Source organism: Gymnogyps californianus, chromosome 2, assembly GCF_018139145.2.
Source record: "Gymnogyps californianus isolate 813 chromosome 2, ASM1813914v2, whole genome shotgun sequence".
NCBI classification, from domain to species: domain Eukaryota; kingdom Metazoa; phylum Chordata; class Aves; order Accipitriformes; family Cathartidae; genus Gymnogyps; species Gymnogyps californianus.
The window spans coordinates 17,690,812-17,707,835 of NC_059472.1; the positions used below are offsets into that span (position 1 = coordinate 17,690,812).

General features: G+C 32.8%; 1 protein-coding gene across 3 annotated transcripts in view; it reads left to right on the forward strand.

The window, feature by feature from the left end:
- CSMD3 (CUB and Sushi multiple domains 3) overlaps window positions 1-17,024 on the forward strand; it is a 748,293-nt gene that overhangs the window by 541,290 nt on the left and 189,979 nt on the right. The gene's annotated exons all lie outside the window — the stretch shown is intronic.

The following is a 17,024-nucleotide window of genomic DNA, read 5'->3' on the forward strand; positions in this document are numbered from 1 at the left end:
TATATTTAATAAAAATAACGTATTTAATAACTCAGGATAATTATTGTTTCAAGTTTTTAATAACATTAGATAAATAGTGCTACAAGTTATTATTGCAAATAGAGCTTAATAGTAATGTCATCCTCTATGCCGACCTCTATTCTTGAATTAGCACATTTACGGCAGAGTATAGCAATATATACCATATATATGTATTTAAATAGAGCATTATGTATACTCTGGATGTCACAGTATATGTTTATTTCTTTTTGTTATTACTGATTCTTAAACCACGTAGATGAAATATTTTGTATGTACAACATTACATCATTTAACCTGTTGGACATGTGGTCTCTAGAAAAATTCAGCCTTGAAATGCACCAAAGATCAAATCATTCAAACTTTTGTGGATATAAAGAATGCACTCATTTCAGGAGTCTCCTGACTTTAATTATATTACCACTGACTATCTCAAGTGTAAGCTTTTTCAGATTTAAACTCTAAGAAAATATTCAATTTTTATTCTACTGATTTGGTGTTAATTCTTACCAGCAATTGATAGCCACTTCAGAAAAAAACCCCCAATATTCTTTTCACATACTCTGTAAGATTAAGCACAACACCTCTCTCCATCCAAATATTAATAAACAACACAAAAATGCCAAATTATAAAATTAACATTTGCTTTATAAGTTAAAATAAAACCTCCTCAATGTCATGTTAATTTCAATTTCTTTTCATAATTTGAAGACAAAAAATCTGTTTTTTATCTTCAAGCTACATTCATTTCCAATTTGAATATATTTATTTTAAATAGAATATGGATTTTCTTTGTTGTGTACTTAAATTTTTATTGCAAAGTGGATGGTGGAGTACCAGCAAAACAGAAAAAAAAAATATAAATTGTCAACTATAAAGAATAACCAACATTATAAACATTTGAAGAACTTTAATGTTTTCATTATCCACCAAAACCATCATAGCACTGAACACCAAACTTCAGTGGCATCAAATTGGAAAACTGGCCCTAGCAAACTTTTGGAAATGTGTTCGAACTTGTAGACTGTGTGCAATGGAAGTCAAAAGTTTCTTCCTCATTTTAAAATGACATGAATATTGTTTTCTAGAGAGGAGTCGGTGAGGAAGGTTGTTGTGTATAAGAGGAGAAAGGTTTCCTTCTTTTGGAAGGTCTTTTTCATGGGTAATGAAAGATAAAGAATTTCTTTATCAATGATGCAATAATTGTGTCTATTCATGCCACTCATAATCTATTTAACAATCTTCCAGTGCTATCTAGTCTAACGTTTACTAAAGGGAGAGTGTTCTGCTTGGAAGGTTTGCCATTTTAATAAAAGGAAAAAAAAATCTTATAATAAAAGGGATAGTGGATATCTGTCACTGATGCTAACTGGACCATTTCTTTCCTGGATGAACAAGGCCTTATTTCAAAGATGACAAACCCCACACTTCTTTAGGATATGATGTCACAGAGTAGGCACCATAAAAATGCTTTAGCTTTGCAATTTTCACTTGTTTTTCTTATACTGCTTTTTCCTCCAGTTCAGAGTCAATGAAGGTTTGTAGGTATGTTGCTGTGATATATTATAGTATATTTTTACCATGTAATCAATGCTTTCCACTTTTGTGGGATTTAGCTCAAGAAAAACACAACATTTATATAGCTTTGAGAAAGATGGTATCAGTTGATTGGCTTTCAGTTACATGGAGCTGGCAGAAACAGTTTGAGAGCTGAATTCTGCCTCCTGACCACCAGTCTCAACTACATAAAAAATTTGCTTAGTAGAGAAAAGAGATTTCTCCATTCTGCCAGTTGTATTTTTGAAACTCCATTGGAACTGCTAGTGTTATAATGAAATGTGGTATACAATACACCTCAGTATATATGTATTTTTTCATTTTCTTTTTTTTTTTTTAAGGAAAAAAAATGAGAACCCGAACCCCCTTTAAACCTGTAATATTTTGACCTAAAGTTTTAGGTATGAAGTAAAAAAAAGTTTTTAAAAAAATTGCCTATCATTCTGTCTAAACTTTTACATTTTTAGTATCAATTTAGAATTTCTTCTGTTAAATTCCTTTCAGCCATATTTATCCATATAGCTTTATAAGGGGAGTGAGGCATCTCAGAGTACAGAAAAGAGAAATATTACAAATTAGTATAATAATTTTGCTCGTGTTTGGAGCTAAGTAGGTCAGAGGAGAGGAAGGGAGAACTTTCAACACTCCAGATGGCTCTCTGGGCTCAAGGGACTTGCTTTACAATGTATAGAATTGGTCTTGTAAAGAGTATAATTCAAAGAACATAGAAAAGCTTTTTCTCTTCTAAGAGAATTTGTGTCAGTAATATTTGATCATTTCCATTAAGAAAATGATTAGATAAATAACATGGATAGCATGAGGGTGAAAGTGATACACAGGTACAAAGTCATACCCTATTAAGTAAAAACTCTTCTTATTGCAATTAATATGGATATTTTCACTGAGTAGTAGAACCACAGTAGAGGAGGATAGAGTACCATCTTTATACCTGTTCTATATATAACTTGACATAACTTAAGACATACTCCTAAGAGAAGGTAGATGAGTTTGAATGGCCTATGTCGAGAAAGGAGTTATGGGTCTTGTTCTAAAGTCTAGCCTTTTAGATAAAATGGGGGCAAAAATACATTCTCCATTCAGAATTAAAAAGAAAATGAAAGCCATGGCTCTATTATATTGGAAGGGCAACCATTTGGGATGACTTTAAGCATTCTCTGAAAATGTCTGGTACATCAAGCCCCATAGGAAAGCTTTATTGAAGAATACTGATGTTCTGGGTCTGGTCAGGCTTCAGCATGAACTGGCTGATGAATTGCTGTCTGTCAAAACTTGCTTTCCTGGGAATGTGCAAAACTAGAAAATATGAGTGTCTACAGACCCTGAAAGTCAGTAACTGATGATTTTGGAGTTAGATAAAAGCTGAGCAGAGGCTTTCAGGATCATAGAAGACTAGTTTTCCAAAATCTACTTGGTGCATAAAGCTGATGTTTTTGCAATTGTACCTTTATGCACCAATTTTTTTTTATGACCTAGTCCTATGTGCATTAGGCATAACTTGCATTTAGTTGAAATCATTATTTAAAATGACCTTGAGCCTCTTTAATAAGCATGGGAAGTGAACCAAATCATTGGCTTCATTCTTTTATGAACACATGCAAAGATTATCCAGGTTAATATGCCAAGCTATTTGGCATTTCATGGTGGATGTTAAGAACAGGATGTAATTAACACATGCAGATGCAATGTTACTATGACAGAGATAATGATTAATGATTTCTCTTAGCTTCACCAACTATAGTAAATTTTAAATTTTTGGTAGCAAACAACAATTGTTTACAGAATAACAAAAAGCCCTGTAGTGGGAAATCACACGTATGACTGAGCGTAAAAACTTTATTCCTACCAGAAGAAATAATTTATTGATCACTAAAAAATATAGTTATTATAGTCTGTTGTTTAATCCTTGGAAATATTTGAATCCAGCCTTCAAAATATCTCCATCTGAAAGATATATTTAACAATCTCAAATATTGTCATGAACTACCTATGATTTATTCGCTTTTTTTTTTTGGTAACAAAACATCAGTATTCAGAATATTCATATGTACTGTTTGTCTTTTGTTTAAAAGAAAACCAAAAAAGTCCTGGGATTGCTCACAGAGCAATTCCATACCATGATATTCAAAAGCAACAGAAACATTCTTATTTATGATTGCAACAAGAAATCTTAATTCCCAGTCTTATGTATACAATTACATGCTATAGCTGTGGTGGTTTAGTGATTAAAGACCATGCTAAAAACCAGATGCATATGCATTATGAGGAAGGAGAGAGGACCTTGAACTACATGTCCGCTCCTCTGCCATATGACCTGGGGGATAATTCGCATTATTAAGAGCTGGGAAAAGGAGTGCCTGCAGCCTCATCTTCTCCCAAAGAAATGTTTTCCTGAAAACTAAAATATCAGAGGAAGTAACTGTTCTTTATTTTGGCTCTGACAGTAGCTCTTGGTTTAATTTGCAGTAATTCATACTTTTTTGTGTGATTTTTTTGTTTCTTTCTATCTGTATTAAATTTTCACAACTATTTGAGGTAGCTCAGATCAGGTGTGTATCTGAAAACTTTTAGGATGGAAGACTGCACAGAAAAGCTTAATCTTAATATTTATTATTTTGTAATATATTAAATGTTGACAGCTTTTTCATCAAGCATTCAATATTGATTACTTAATCAGAGGCTTTATAGGTCACATTTTTATATGCTTTTTGCACAGTGAAACTATGATTCTAATGTGGTTATTGCATACTGGTGTGGTGTTTTGAAACCATGACTTTAGTCAGCCAATTTTTTACATGATAAATCATAGTCAGACTGATTATTATTACAAATTGTAAGAAAAAAATGAAAATCATCATTTTCACCATTATTGACAATAATATAAAGAATAGAGAATGTTCTTGTCATAGACAAACATATAAGTCTGGAAGAAGATAAAAGACTAAGGCACATTAGGCTAAAATACTTGCTTGGGTGATTTTTATTTAGGATAGGTAGGTAAAGTCAAGGTTGAATTTCTAGGTATTCTACATCTTAAAAATGCTCAAGTATGTTAAAAGAACAATTAGATAGAACTGGCATGTGATGGTCTATTTATTTTATACATGTAAGAATCAAGGCTTTTTTTGTGTTTATAATATTTTGGATGTAAAGATTTTGATTAAAGCAGCTGGAATTTTCATTAATATTTTTGTCCCATTCTGCATTTTTGGAGTACAAATGTAGAATGCTTGATTATATTGCCAAATCCTCAACTATCATATATAAGCAATTAAAAAGAAGATTTCGAAAGGCACAAAACAGTTGTTAGAAGTCTAACATTCATTAACTTCCATCTGTAGTGTTTAACATTTTCATCTTTATTACAAAAGCAACCAAACAAAATACATTTCTAGACAAAACTACTTGTTTTTAATAGAACAGATCGAATGCACATCTAAAATGTAACTGAGATCAGGATCAGACGTTACTGCAGGGATACTGTAGATGGATAGTAGTAACTGTATTTGGGGTTGGCTACAGTTACTGCTCATCGTTAATTATTTTTTGCTAAAAACACTTACATTTAAGTCCTTTTAATAATTTCATGAATTTAACATGCCAGGCTGATATTTGCATTTGCAGTTCTCTGCAGGAGGCTTGTTCCTCAATGTGATTAATTTGCTTTAAAATAACGTGTCTGTGGCAGAGAATTAAGTCTGCAGTAAACACATTGTCTTCATACTTTGGAGGTGGCAGAGGATTGAATGAGATAGTAGAAGAGAAGCAGAGATACAGTGAGGATGCAAAGCCAGGATGGCTTATAATCATTAAAGAAGAATTCTTCCAAAATCTGTAATTAATTCTCAGAAGTCCAATGTCTTTCTTTCTCATGTTAGCAAAGGGCCTCGGCCAGAAACTCTGAGGATGACATGAGTTTAAATAGTTGGTATTTATGGTATAAAGAGTGGAACGAAGGCATTGAGAGAGTTACTGTGCACTGGAGTGCAAAGACCAACCTTAGTCAGCATTCCATTAAGGTAGTAAAAGTACTAAAGGCATTAAAACACATGGAAGAGGTGGCATAGGTGATGATGCAATTGTAGTCATCCATTTACCTCCTCTTGAAGCATGACACTTTCATTTAAAAGAAATTTATCCCTGCTAATTTTACATTTGAATTATGACTAGCTAAATGGTATTACAGAGTGAAATTCATCAATTGCCATGGGCATGTGAACAAGTTGTGCCACCTGCTCTTGGATTTTCAATATTGAGGGGTTGTTCTGACTAGTTTTCTTCACTATCTACTTCAGAAACCTTTCTTAAATGAGTATTCATACAAGGTATAACTTATTTTTTCATATTGTGCACTTTTATCATGCGCTGTCATGCTTGCACAACACCTTTGAGTAGGTAAAGAATTCAACTTCATGACATTTACACCATAAAACAAGAAGACAAGATTGATACTTTTATTTTAAAACTACTCAATAGTTCCCTTAAATCTTTATAAATAAAATCTGTAAAACTAGTAGTAGGAAAAAAAACCCCAAGCAAACCATAGCCCCTTGGAGTGGCTGTGTTTATGATACTGTGCAATGTCACCAATTAATCTGTTAACTTTGTGTTTAAAGTTGTGAAGAATGAAATGACACAAGAGGAGAGGCAAGATGAATTGTATAGAGAGGGAAAATTTGTCCTTTAAAATAATAAAAATTATGTTTATCATTAGAGTGCAGTATAGTGTACATGTATATAAAAGTATTAAACCATTATTAATAATTAATTTATGTGTGTAAAAGTATTATACCATTATAAGTAATAAACTGATGTGGTATTTATGTTCAAAAAAAATTAAATTCAAGGCTGAAAAATCTAACATTGAAAAGTTAGTCAATGACAGATTTAAGGCTGTCATGCAAGTGAGGGTGTGTTTGGAACATATTCAACAGTGATCTTATATACTACTGTGGTTGGGAGAGGGCATCAGTTGTTTTGTTTTGATCCAGTGACAAAGAGTTGCTTATGTTTGAAGTCACTGTATGAAGGGCCACTATTCAATCTATTTCAAAGTTTGAAAGTGTGTAAGGAATGAGTCAGGCAATTGCAGAAGGCACAGAGTATTCTTGCAACTAATGAAGCTGAATATTACTGTGAATGAGACTCTGTGTTTGTCTGTGTTTTATAGTTCCAAAGCAATGTTCAGTTTAACCACTTAAGCAGTGTGCTTTACTTAAAATTGTCGTATGTTGGCTACTTACAAAGCATTTCTCATTTTCTTTTTGCCCAGAATAACACGTCTGTTTTATAAATCACGTAGACTGTGACCTGAGTACTTAGAAGTACAATTGAAATCAATCAGAATTGTGTTTTGAATATGTAAAATGTTACTCAAATGCTATGTACTCTGAAAATTTAGTTCTTAATAGTCAGACTTGAAAAGGCAATTGAAGGACTTTTGAAGAAAATATAAAAGATTTTATTTTATTGTGACTGAAATATCTTCTGAATACTAAATTTTTGTTCCCAAGCTTCTGCTGCCTTTTTTTTACAAATATATGCCCATTGCTTTACCATTCCAAGCTTTCCTCCCAATATAGTCAGTGGAGAGAGACAGGTTTCTTAAAAGGTCACCAAAGGGGATTCAAAGAGCTTGTTAGGAAGGTATATTTTTCCATTTGCATCTGGACTGCACGAACAGGATTTACTGTGCTTGCATGCTCAGCAGGGCGTGACTTAGAGCAGCAACATAGGAAATACTAGATATAGTGAAATATCTGAATACACTGTGCAGAAGCAATACTGCTTGAGATTAAAGCATACAACAAACACTATTTTGGAGGGATTGTAGGGTTACTTTTTGTGTGTATGACTAAAAATTTAGCACTTAGAAGATTCCTGAGAAAGTAAAAGAGTAGGCATCTAGGTCTGAGTTTACCTTAACCTATAAACCTCACACTACATACACTTTTCTGTATGAACACACTCATTACTCCTCCTCCATGGAAAGGAGACCATTGTACACCAAGAACCGTCAAGTCAAGAAGCCAAAAAGAGAAAAGCTAACTTCCACCTAGTAGATTTGGCAGTAATTAAGTAGAGATTTTCTTATCAGTATATACTTCTTGGAGATAGTGGACTCATTTTTCCTATGACAAGCCACTGACTGTTTACTGTAAAATACACAAATGGTTTTGGGAATAAGGCACAAAAATAAGATCTTTCTATATGGCTATGCAAATAGCTGGTATTTTGCCAAAAACCCCACAGTTTTTGGAAAATGTGATTCAGTTAAAATCTCAGCTTTTCTTAAAGCTATTCTTCTCTTCATGTCAGAGAAAGATTGAAAATGTTACTGGAATGAACTGTAAAGGTTAATAATTCTAGAAAGCTCAGAAAACAATTAAAAATAAATACAGACACATACATATACCCACACCAAGCATTACTTCAAGTGTCTGACCTTTTGCATATATATTTGGAATTCATAAGATTGCTTTACAATGTCCATTGAATAATAAATGCTGTGTGTAATTATTCCAAGCTTTCATTTAAGAAGTACTAATGTAATATAATGGTAAATAAAGCATAAGAAATTAAGAATAGTAGTTAATTACAACAATCTCATTAAAGTCAGCTGCCAGAGAATCCTAATTTCCAAGGTATTTAAGGGATTAGTTAAATAGAGTGCACCATAAAACCAGGTACTTCATCTTCTGTTGAACTAAATCTGCTGCCAGTTTTCAGAAGCATAGTTTAATAATGGAAATGTTAGAAAGGAGAAATAGTTTAAGCTACATAAACTTCGATTTTTTTTAGCCTTAATTTTTTATATTCTTTACTATAAAAAATGTATCTGAAATCAAGCTTATATATCCAAGCTATAATTTTAAATAGGTCTGCTTAGACGCAACTGTTTTAGTTTGAATAAACATCATGAATAAGCAAGGAAAATGTAACAGGGAACTTCAGTATTACTGAGAATAGCATGTAAATGATAAAATATGTAAATTAACTGACATACAGTTTCTAATTTATTTGGCGATAAAAGCATATAGAAAGCACAGATGAAAATACAGAATAAAACATGTGATAATTTTTTAATTTAGAATATTAAAAACTAACATTTGTTTGTTTGCTTTGAATATGTAAATTTTCCAGTAGAAGATTGAAAAACGTTATTATTCCTTAAAAAAAAGGTTATTCCATCATGTATTTTAAGGTGGAGAGAAAAACAGCTTTTAGCACTAGTTTAAGTAAAAATATGCTTGTTTCTGTATTAAGTGTTAACATCATAGGTACATATTTTTCTTTGAAGATTTTTTAGAACAGACAAGGTGGCTGCAGGTTCTTAGAAGGAAAAAAAATGCCTACCATTTATTCACACAGATAAGCAAACATTTATTTTCCAATGACTGCAAGACACTGAAGTAGGATAGGATTATGTAGTATCAGTCAGTAATCAAGGTAAGTCAATTAATTAATAACTGGAATTAAAGAAACTAATCGAGTCATCTGCACTGGCTATACCTGATAAATATGCATATTTCTAACTTAATCTCAGGCAGCAGTCTGAAGGTCCTCACTCTTGTCTAATAAGACTTCAGTAACCCACTCAACTGGAAGAAGATTTATTAGGTGGGATATGTTGGTGGTTAGATATATAAGACTCATATTTCATTCTTTGCACAAGTTTTGTCACCTTCACATTGACTATTACAGTGGGGACTAGAGGATGGTTCTGTGGAATAGAAAAACCTGCAATTAAGAGACTGCATTGTTTTAAAATGGAATTCAGTTTTCTTTTCCTTCTTGACTGGGCTACATATAGCAGTTAGTCAACCTACTATAGGAATGGTAAGCAAGATCATCGTCCAGCTTAAAGAGCATAGCCACGTCTTTTAAGATCTCATGTTTATTGATGTTTCACTCAGAAGCTGCATGCATAACAGCTCTTTTCTGACCTCACACTCTCTTGAAGGAACAGTATCTTCCACAACAAAACTTTACTTCTAGTTTTTAGGTATTCTCTGGAACCTTTTTATTATATATTTCTTTTTTATATCCTGAAGTGTAGCTGTGTGCTAACAGAAGTTAATATAATGAATCACAACTCTATCAAACACGCATTTGTGTACTCCAACTACCACAGAAGTTGTTTTGTTGTTATGAATTTAAAAGGTTACATTTCCTTCCCTGCTTTACTGCACTTAATTTTTTATTTTTTTTATTGTTTTGATAATCATTTACTAAGTTGGTAGTTTAAAGCTTTACTTATGTAGCATGCCAGGAAATACACTGGTTTGGTTCATGAGTGTATTTTTAATAAAAGATATATTCAGACATTAAGCTATATTTAGAGTTACAGTTGAGAGCACATATAAGTAACTGAAGGTCAGAGAACATTACAGTGATATTTTAATTATCCTCAGTTCAAATATTAGTGATTCAGTTAACAACTTTTTATTTCAGCATTAAGATAAAAGTATCAAATGAATAGAGAAACAGCTGGCCTAAAGCAGAGCAGATTTTCTCAATGAGAGTAAATGTGACAATAATGTGCTCAGACTGTATCCAAAGCATCCATAATGCACTGAGGTTGGACACCCTGGGAGGAAGGGAAGAGAAAAAAACCTAAAAGTAATTTTTGACTTTGTATGGGGAGCTATATCAAACTGAGGAAGCTCGTTGAAATGAATTTGAAGAGAACAGCAAAAAGGTAAGTATTTACTGGTGACTTGGAAATCATCTAGAAATACCATTTTAGAGTCTCACCAATCAGAAGAAAAATCTAAAAGGATCACCAAAAGCAGTGGTGAAACAACACAGTCAAGGAATCTAATAGAAATTAAAATATGTATTACAGGAAAAGGAAATCTTGTTGTGGCCAACAGGGTTTTGATAAACAACTTTAAAACTTGTGAACATAATCTAACCACTAATACACTTTTTCAAAGATGAGAAAAGTAGGAAATTTATTAAAGTGTCAACAGAAGTTCAAGGCCAAAAATACATTCAAGGGCAATGTTATTGCAGAAAAGCTAAGTAAATTGTGTGCTATGTTATTTTATGTTATGTTATGTTGTGTTTGTTATATCACATTACTGAGGTAACTGGAGAGGTCCTGTGTTAGAACCATTCCTTTGGCTCTAAGGAACTGTGTCAAAATGGAAGCAGTTATAAAAGAGGTGTTAAAGAAAATCAATAAACAGAACCATAGCAAGTTGCTAGGATGAGACAGTCTTTTCTGTGTAGTTCTGAAACAGCCTAGATATGAAGTGTTTGAAGTAGAATTGTTGACCTTACAGTTAAGTTAGCCTTTCTATCAAAGTAGTGGAAGGTGATGAACATGTCAAAAACCTTCCATGATGAGCAACTGGCCAATTTCCACAGTTAGAAAACTGGTAGAGATTATAAAAAAGAACAGAACTAGGAGATGCATGGTTAAACATGTTGCAGAAAAATCAGTATAACTTTTGAAGAGGAATGTGGAGCTTAATTGGAAGTCTGAGAGCTCAAGAAACATATGAATGAAATTACTAGCAGTTTATACCATATCATTGAATTTTTAAGAACTTTTGACAGAGTTCCACGAAGAAAGGTTACTTTTTAAGGGAAATGTAATACAATGCGTTAGGATTAATATTTGATTACAAGGTAAGGATTGAAAGTTGTTGGTGTGATGGTGGCTTTTATGTTATTTAGGGAAAGAAAAAAAAAAAAAAGAAATTACAATAAAGGAAGGTTACCACAAAGATCCCGTACATATTTGTGTTGGACATTGTGCCATCCAATACAACTTCATATAAAATCGAGATGACAAAGTTCACAGATATCACAAAATTAGATTGCATAATCAAATCTAGAGTCAAATGCACAAAGTTGCAATTCTCAACACTGTGTGACTAGGGAGTAAAATGTACATCAATTTCACTTTTGTTAAGTGCAGAATAAATGCTCATAGAAGAAATAACCCTAAGTATAGGCATGTGATGATAGAGAATTAGCTTTTAGTAGTTAGGTAAATTACCTTGAAATTATTATGACTAGTCCTTTTGCAGATTAGTAAAATTCTAGCAGGATTACTTTTAAAGAATTATTTTTTTTCTCCTCATAGAGAAAAAAAGCCCATAAGACATACTCTGATGAGTCAGTGTTAACAGTAGAAGAAATAAATATAACATGAAAGTAGTGTTTCCTTTTTGCCTTCAGATATAGGAGAGATTATTTCTCAGAGCTCAGAGTTCAAGGAAAAATAAAATTGAAATTCTCAAATGTAATCTTTATTACAAGGAAATAAAACAGTCTTAGATTGCTAAGAAATGCAATTAAAAATACTTTTAAACAGCTGAATCAAAATGCCTTAAATTTATCTTTCTGATACTGAGAAATAGATCTGTACCTTATGCCTTCTTCAACTCGGTGATTTGAAATGCAGCAAATAAGATTCTCTGAGTTGCTGATCACTAGAGAATCCCAGTGATACAAGTGAAGAACATGTGAAGGTCTTCCAGACACACAAAAATCAGCAACCTTGCTTTGCTTTTGTCTTATGGCATGCCTAGGGATTGAGACCTTCCTCGATTAGCATAATTCAAAGACTATTAAAAATCTTAGCAAAAAATAGCTGCTATGATTCCTCTTCTTCAGAGAGCAGATACTTGGTTTTTGTGTATCAGTTCAATACTTGATTTTAACAGAATTATCAAAGTTACTTGTAATTAAATATTTAATGTGGACAGTTTAACTTCCATAGGCTAGTCCTGGGCATGTTTAGAAGTGAAAGCTGTTAACTAAAGATGTGCACAAACTATTAAGTTGTTTCAATGTACTCTAAACAGGATAGTGATTTTCTAACTTTTGCTTCATGTGGGTAACATATATATTCCCCTGCATTTCAGTCTAGGAACTCAACTGAATTTAGAATGATGTCACAGTTACGCAGCTAAACACTACAGTCACTACTCAGGACAAAAATCATATTAACTTTAATGACTGTTTTTCTTAAACTAATCAAAAATACCAAATATTAGCTTTAACAGGGCTCAAAAGGAAATAGTTCCTTTCATAAATTTTTAAACAATTTCTAACCAGTACAGTTTTTTGTAAATCTATCACATGTAACATACTGAATTCATTTTACATTTAAAATACAAGGAATCAAAAAGAAGGTTAAGGAAATCAAAAGGAAGGTTAAGTAAAAGAAGATTTTAGGTACCCCAGAAATTATTTGAAGATGGGCTCAAAATTTTATTAAAAATCTTTATGGACATATCAGATGTAGACAGGATGTTCATCTAAATGTGTGTTCACACTTACAAGATCATATTACTGCTGTTGACAAAATCAGCTCTGAAAGAAGGTTGTTCTTTGGAGTCTGATGAAAACTGTGAAGCTGGGGTCTTTCCAAGTTCTGTTGTCATCACTGTACACACTTGGAAGAGAAACTGTCAGGACGGCGTCATTTTAAAACACGACCTCCGTCTTTTTCATATATTTCATTTTCTCCCTCTCCTTCCTAGTCTATCTGCTGTCCTAGACATTTTCTTTCCTTATGTGTATCCAAAGCTTGACTTGCAATGGATATGCATAGAACATTAGAAATTAGAAATGTAATTGTTGTAATCTTGCTTTAAATATAATCAATTATTCAAGAATTAGCAAGAGATACAGTATAATTAGGAAGTAGCTACACATAAAAGAGGTAAACAATGTGCATAGGTATTCTTTAGCTCAGCCAAGAACTAAGATTTTGAGATTTTAATGATGGTGAAATTCTGTACTTCATGGTATGCAAAAGGCCACGTTGATAAAAATGGCCATTCTTAGTCTTATATTATATAAATTTGTAACCAGTGGTTGAAATGTCTTAATATGTGCTGACGTGCCACACTGATATTCAAAATCAAGTAGAGACATTACTGGTAATGTCAGAATAACGTAACTGGCTTTTACAGAAATGGTATTTCTTTTGTATGTAGAACCACTTCCACCAGGTATAGCAAAAGCACTCTAGATTACATTAGTGAGTTCTGTGGGTATTTTTATTTTTTGTCTGTTTGCTTGTTTTAGAGGACAATCTATATTTTATTTTATATTTTTAATTGCTACTTGTGCTCATAACTGTTCATTCCATAGACCAGTTATTTTGACTATTGTTTATTTTACTATTAACAGTTGTTTTTTACCCTGTTTTTCTTTCCTGTGTTTCAGGAGTTGGGTCCTTGTTCCTCAATTTCTGGGATGAAATAATTATTTTTGTTTGCTTCTAATGTGAATGTGATTGTACATATGGATTGTGTATGATTTTGGGTTTTTTTCCTTTTCTTTTTTTCTCTCTCATGTGTGCCTTTTTTAGTCTGATACTTCAACATCTTGGTTAGTAGCTGAGAATTAGAGTTCTTCAGAGTGGGATAACAGAATGTGTTTTCCCTCTGCTGGTCATAGAGAGTGCCTAAATGACTAGACAGCTGTGTATTAGAAACCTAGAATTAAGAAACATGAATCTGTGGCCTCATCTACAAAAATCTTAATAGACATTGCTCTTGACATTTGAGAGAGACAGGCACTTGCACATAACTATCCCAAATACTACAGGGTGAAATGAATCATCCTCTCGGGAAATCTGTTTCTTTTTGACTTTATTCCTTTACACATACCTATCGAAAACCAGCAATGATTTGCTGCTGTTGTTTGCTTGGATTATTTGTGTTTCTGTATATTTTTTTTCTCTCATTTGTATTATTGAATTGTCATATTTAATTTGCTATTGTTTTGAGAATGAACCTATATAAACCTTGAATTAACTCAGGTATTTAAATAGTTGAATTGAGATGGCTGTTCTTTCTGTTTGTATTTTAATGCATTTTTCCCTTTTAACCACAGAACTGTGTTTATTAGAGTTAATATTGTTTTGGGTGTATGATGGCATTTTATTCTCTAAGAAACTTAGTAGTTTGACTTTTTTTTCTTAAGGACAGTTTGTTGTAGCAAAGTGATATTTACTTTCCAGCTATCAATCCACTGGTAAATTTAACTACCCAAAAGTTGAGCTGGAAATTGAAAGGGGGAATCATTTAAGGAAGAGAGTTTGAAAAGTGGGGACTTCTATCTTCTTAAAAGTAATTTAGAAGTCTGTGTTGCAAACATAAACAGCAATGATGGCAAAGAAAGCTGAGATTGAGCAGATTACAGCAACTTTAGTTAATTTATCATTAGTTGTCAGATCACAAATTTAAAATTAAATTCATTAACTGTTACTGTAGTTTCCTTTCAAACTGCCGATGTGCACACACACTCAAAATATTGGAAGTCACTTGGAAACCAAGTAATCATCAATCACTTGGAAACCTAAGGAATTATAGGTTTTCATTCTACTATTGTAATAATATTCTCAGATAATTCAAGAAAAAAGCTTATTCTTTGTAGCAGTTGTGATTCATTGTTAGTGCTAGAAAACTCATTTGAGTAAAGTGACATTCTAGGGACATGCAGATGGGCAGCATACAACCACATCAAGGATTTTTGGATGGGTAATATACTCATTACAGCCTCCCCACCCCTAAAATGGTGAGAGTCTTATTATCAAAACAAGATTCAGGAAAGGGTATTACTTACCAGCTCTCCAGTAATAAGTAGATTCTTGGTTCTTTGCAGTTCTAAATGAACTCATAAAGTTAGTGAGGTCTAAGAAAGCTCATAATTTTAACTTTCATCCTCACATTTTGTAGATTTCTTCTGCATAATGAAAAGATGTTTTAGGTATGTCCTTGTCCGCTAAGTTTATGGAACAAAAAATATTCTCAGTGAGACCTCAACTGCATTATCTATCAAATGACTTAGAAGCAGTCATCACACTCTTCATCACATAATAGGAATGATTCTTTCTTAAACCAAATAAGTAATGAAATATAATTTAGATATAAAGAGTGCACAGGTGAATAAACAAATAATACAGAAGCTATATGGCCTCCAAAAAAAGAAAAAAAAAAAGCTTCTGATTGGAAGGGATGATTACTTCTTGTGAGGAGATCTGTAAATCCTTGCACATCTTTCATTCATATTTTCTCGTGAGTCAATGTCTCAATTCTGCTATTGTATCTAACAATGTATTAAGGTTGGTTAATCTCTGACTTATTTTTACTTCTACACATCTGTCATATAATGCTCTTTTCCTCTTGCTATTTAAATAGACTTGAAAGACTCTGAAACGGTCTCCCCCAGAAGACTCTATTACTGTCAATTTTCTTTTATTTTATTTTTTATTAATTTATTATGTTGGTAGATAAATTGTTTTAAAATGATTGTTTGTTTTCCTCCAGAAGTTCCTTAAATATCACGTCAAAGCTTTGCTGCAGTTGACTTGAAAAGCATTTTTAAATTTTTATTTAGTTACTGTTTTTCTGCTGTGGAAGTTATAACTCTGGTGTGCTCTTTCAAAGGAATGAACCTGTGCTGAGGCACAGGCTGACTGCAAAGACCTGTTCCACCTCCCTTTGTTATAAGCAGAAACTGTTTCACTGCAAAGACTTTCACTCTAGCACAAAGTATGTTAGATAACATTTTCTCTTATTAGATGTCTCCAGTCTCAGAGCCTGCTACTTTAACTCCATTTTATTGGCAAAGAGAAGACAAAACATTACTTAAATGAAGGAACCACAACCTTATTCAGTGAGTGTTTCTGAAGTGAGCCAGACTCCTGCAAATGTATCTCAGGGAGTTCTAGTGCGTTTATCAGCTGGAGCCAGAGATCTCTGGTGCAGTGAGAGACATGAAGGAGTGGAGGCACCTCACCATCCTCCAGCTTCCCTGAGAACACTAAGCCAGAGAGACCTCAGATCCCGTCCCTCGTTCCAGAGGCAAGCAACATTAAAAAATCTCTTTGCCTACTGCAGAAAGGCAATGTGATCACTCAGTGAGGCCTTCATGAGATGCATACACTTCCTTCAAAAGTTAAGAAGAAAAAATTAGTGCATTAAACATCACTTAAGAGTCTAGAAGACTATACTACACTGGAAATTAATTTATACCACTGCTACCTGTTGAATTATTTTTCTTACAGAAAGCTGTTTTTTGCACTATTAGTAGAACAATGAAGAATTAAGATTAATGGTTGTCTGCAATTTAGCTGTTTTAGATTTGAAATTTGCTAGTACATCTGTTAAACAGGGATTTAACAAGACACCTAATTTCAGCCTAATTTCAATCAGGTTAATTTTTTAGTTTTATCAATAAATTATTAATATAGTAAACATTTATTTAATATCTGATTATGCTTTACTACTAGATATTTTAACATCTACATGCCACAGGCTTTGATAATAAACAACTCCTGATACGTAGCTCTACCCTGATATTTAGAAAAGGAAACATTATATAGAATAAGATTTTGGGTTATAAGAAGTGGGATTCTCACTTTTCAAGTTTTCTTTAATTTTCTCTCTAGTACT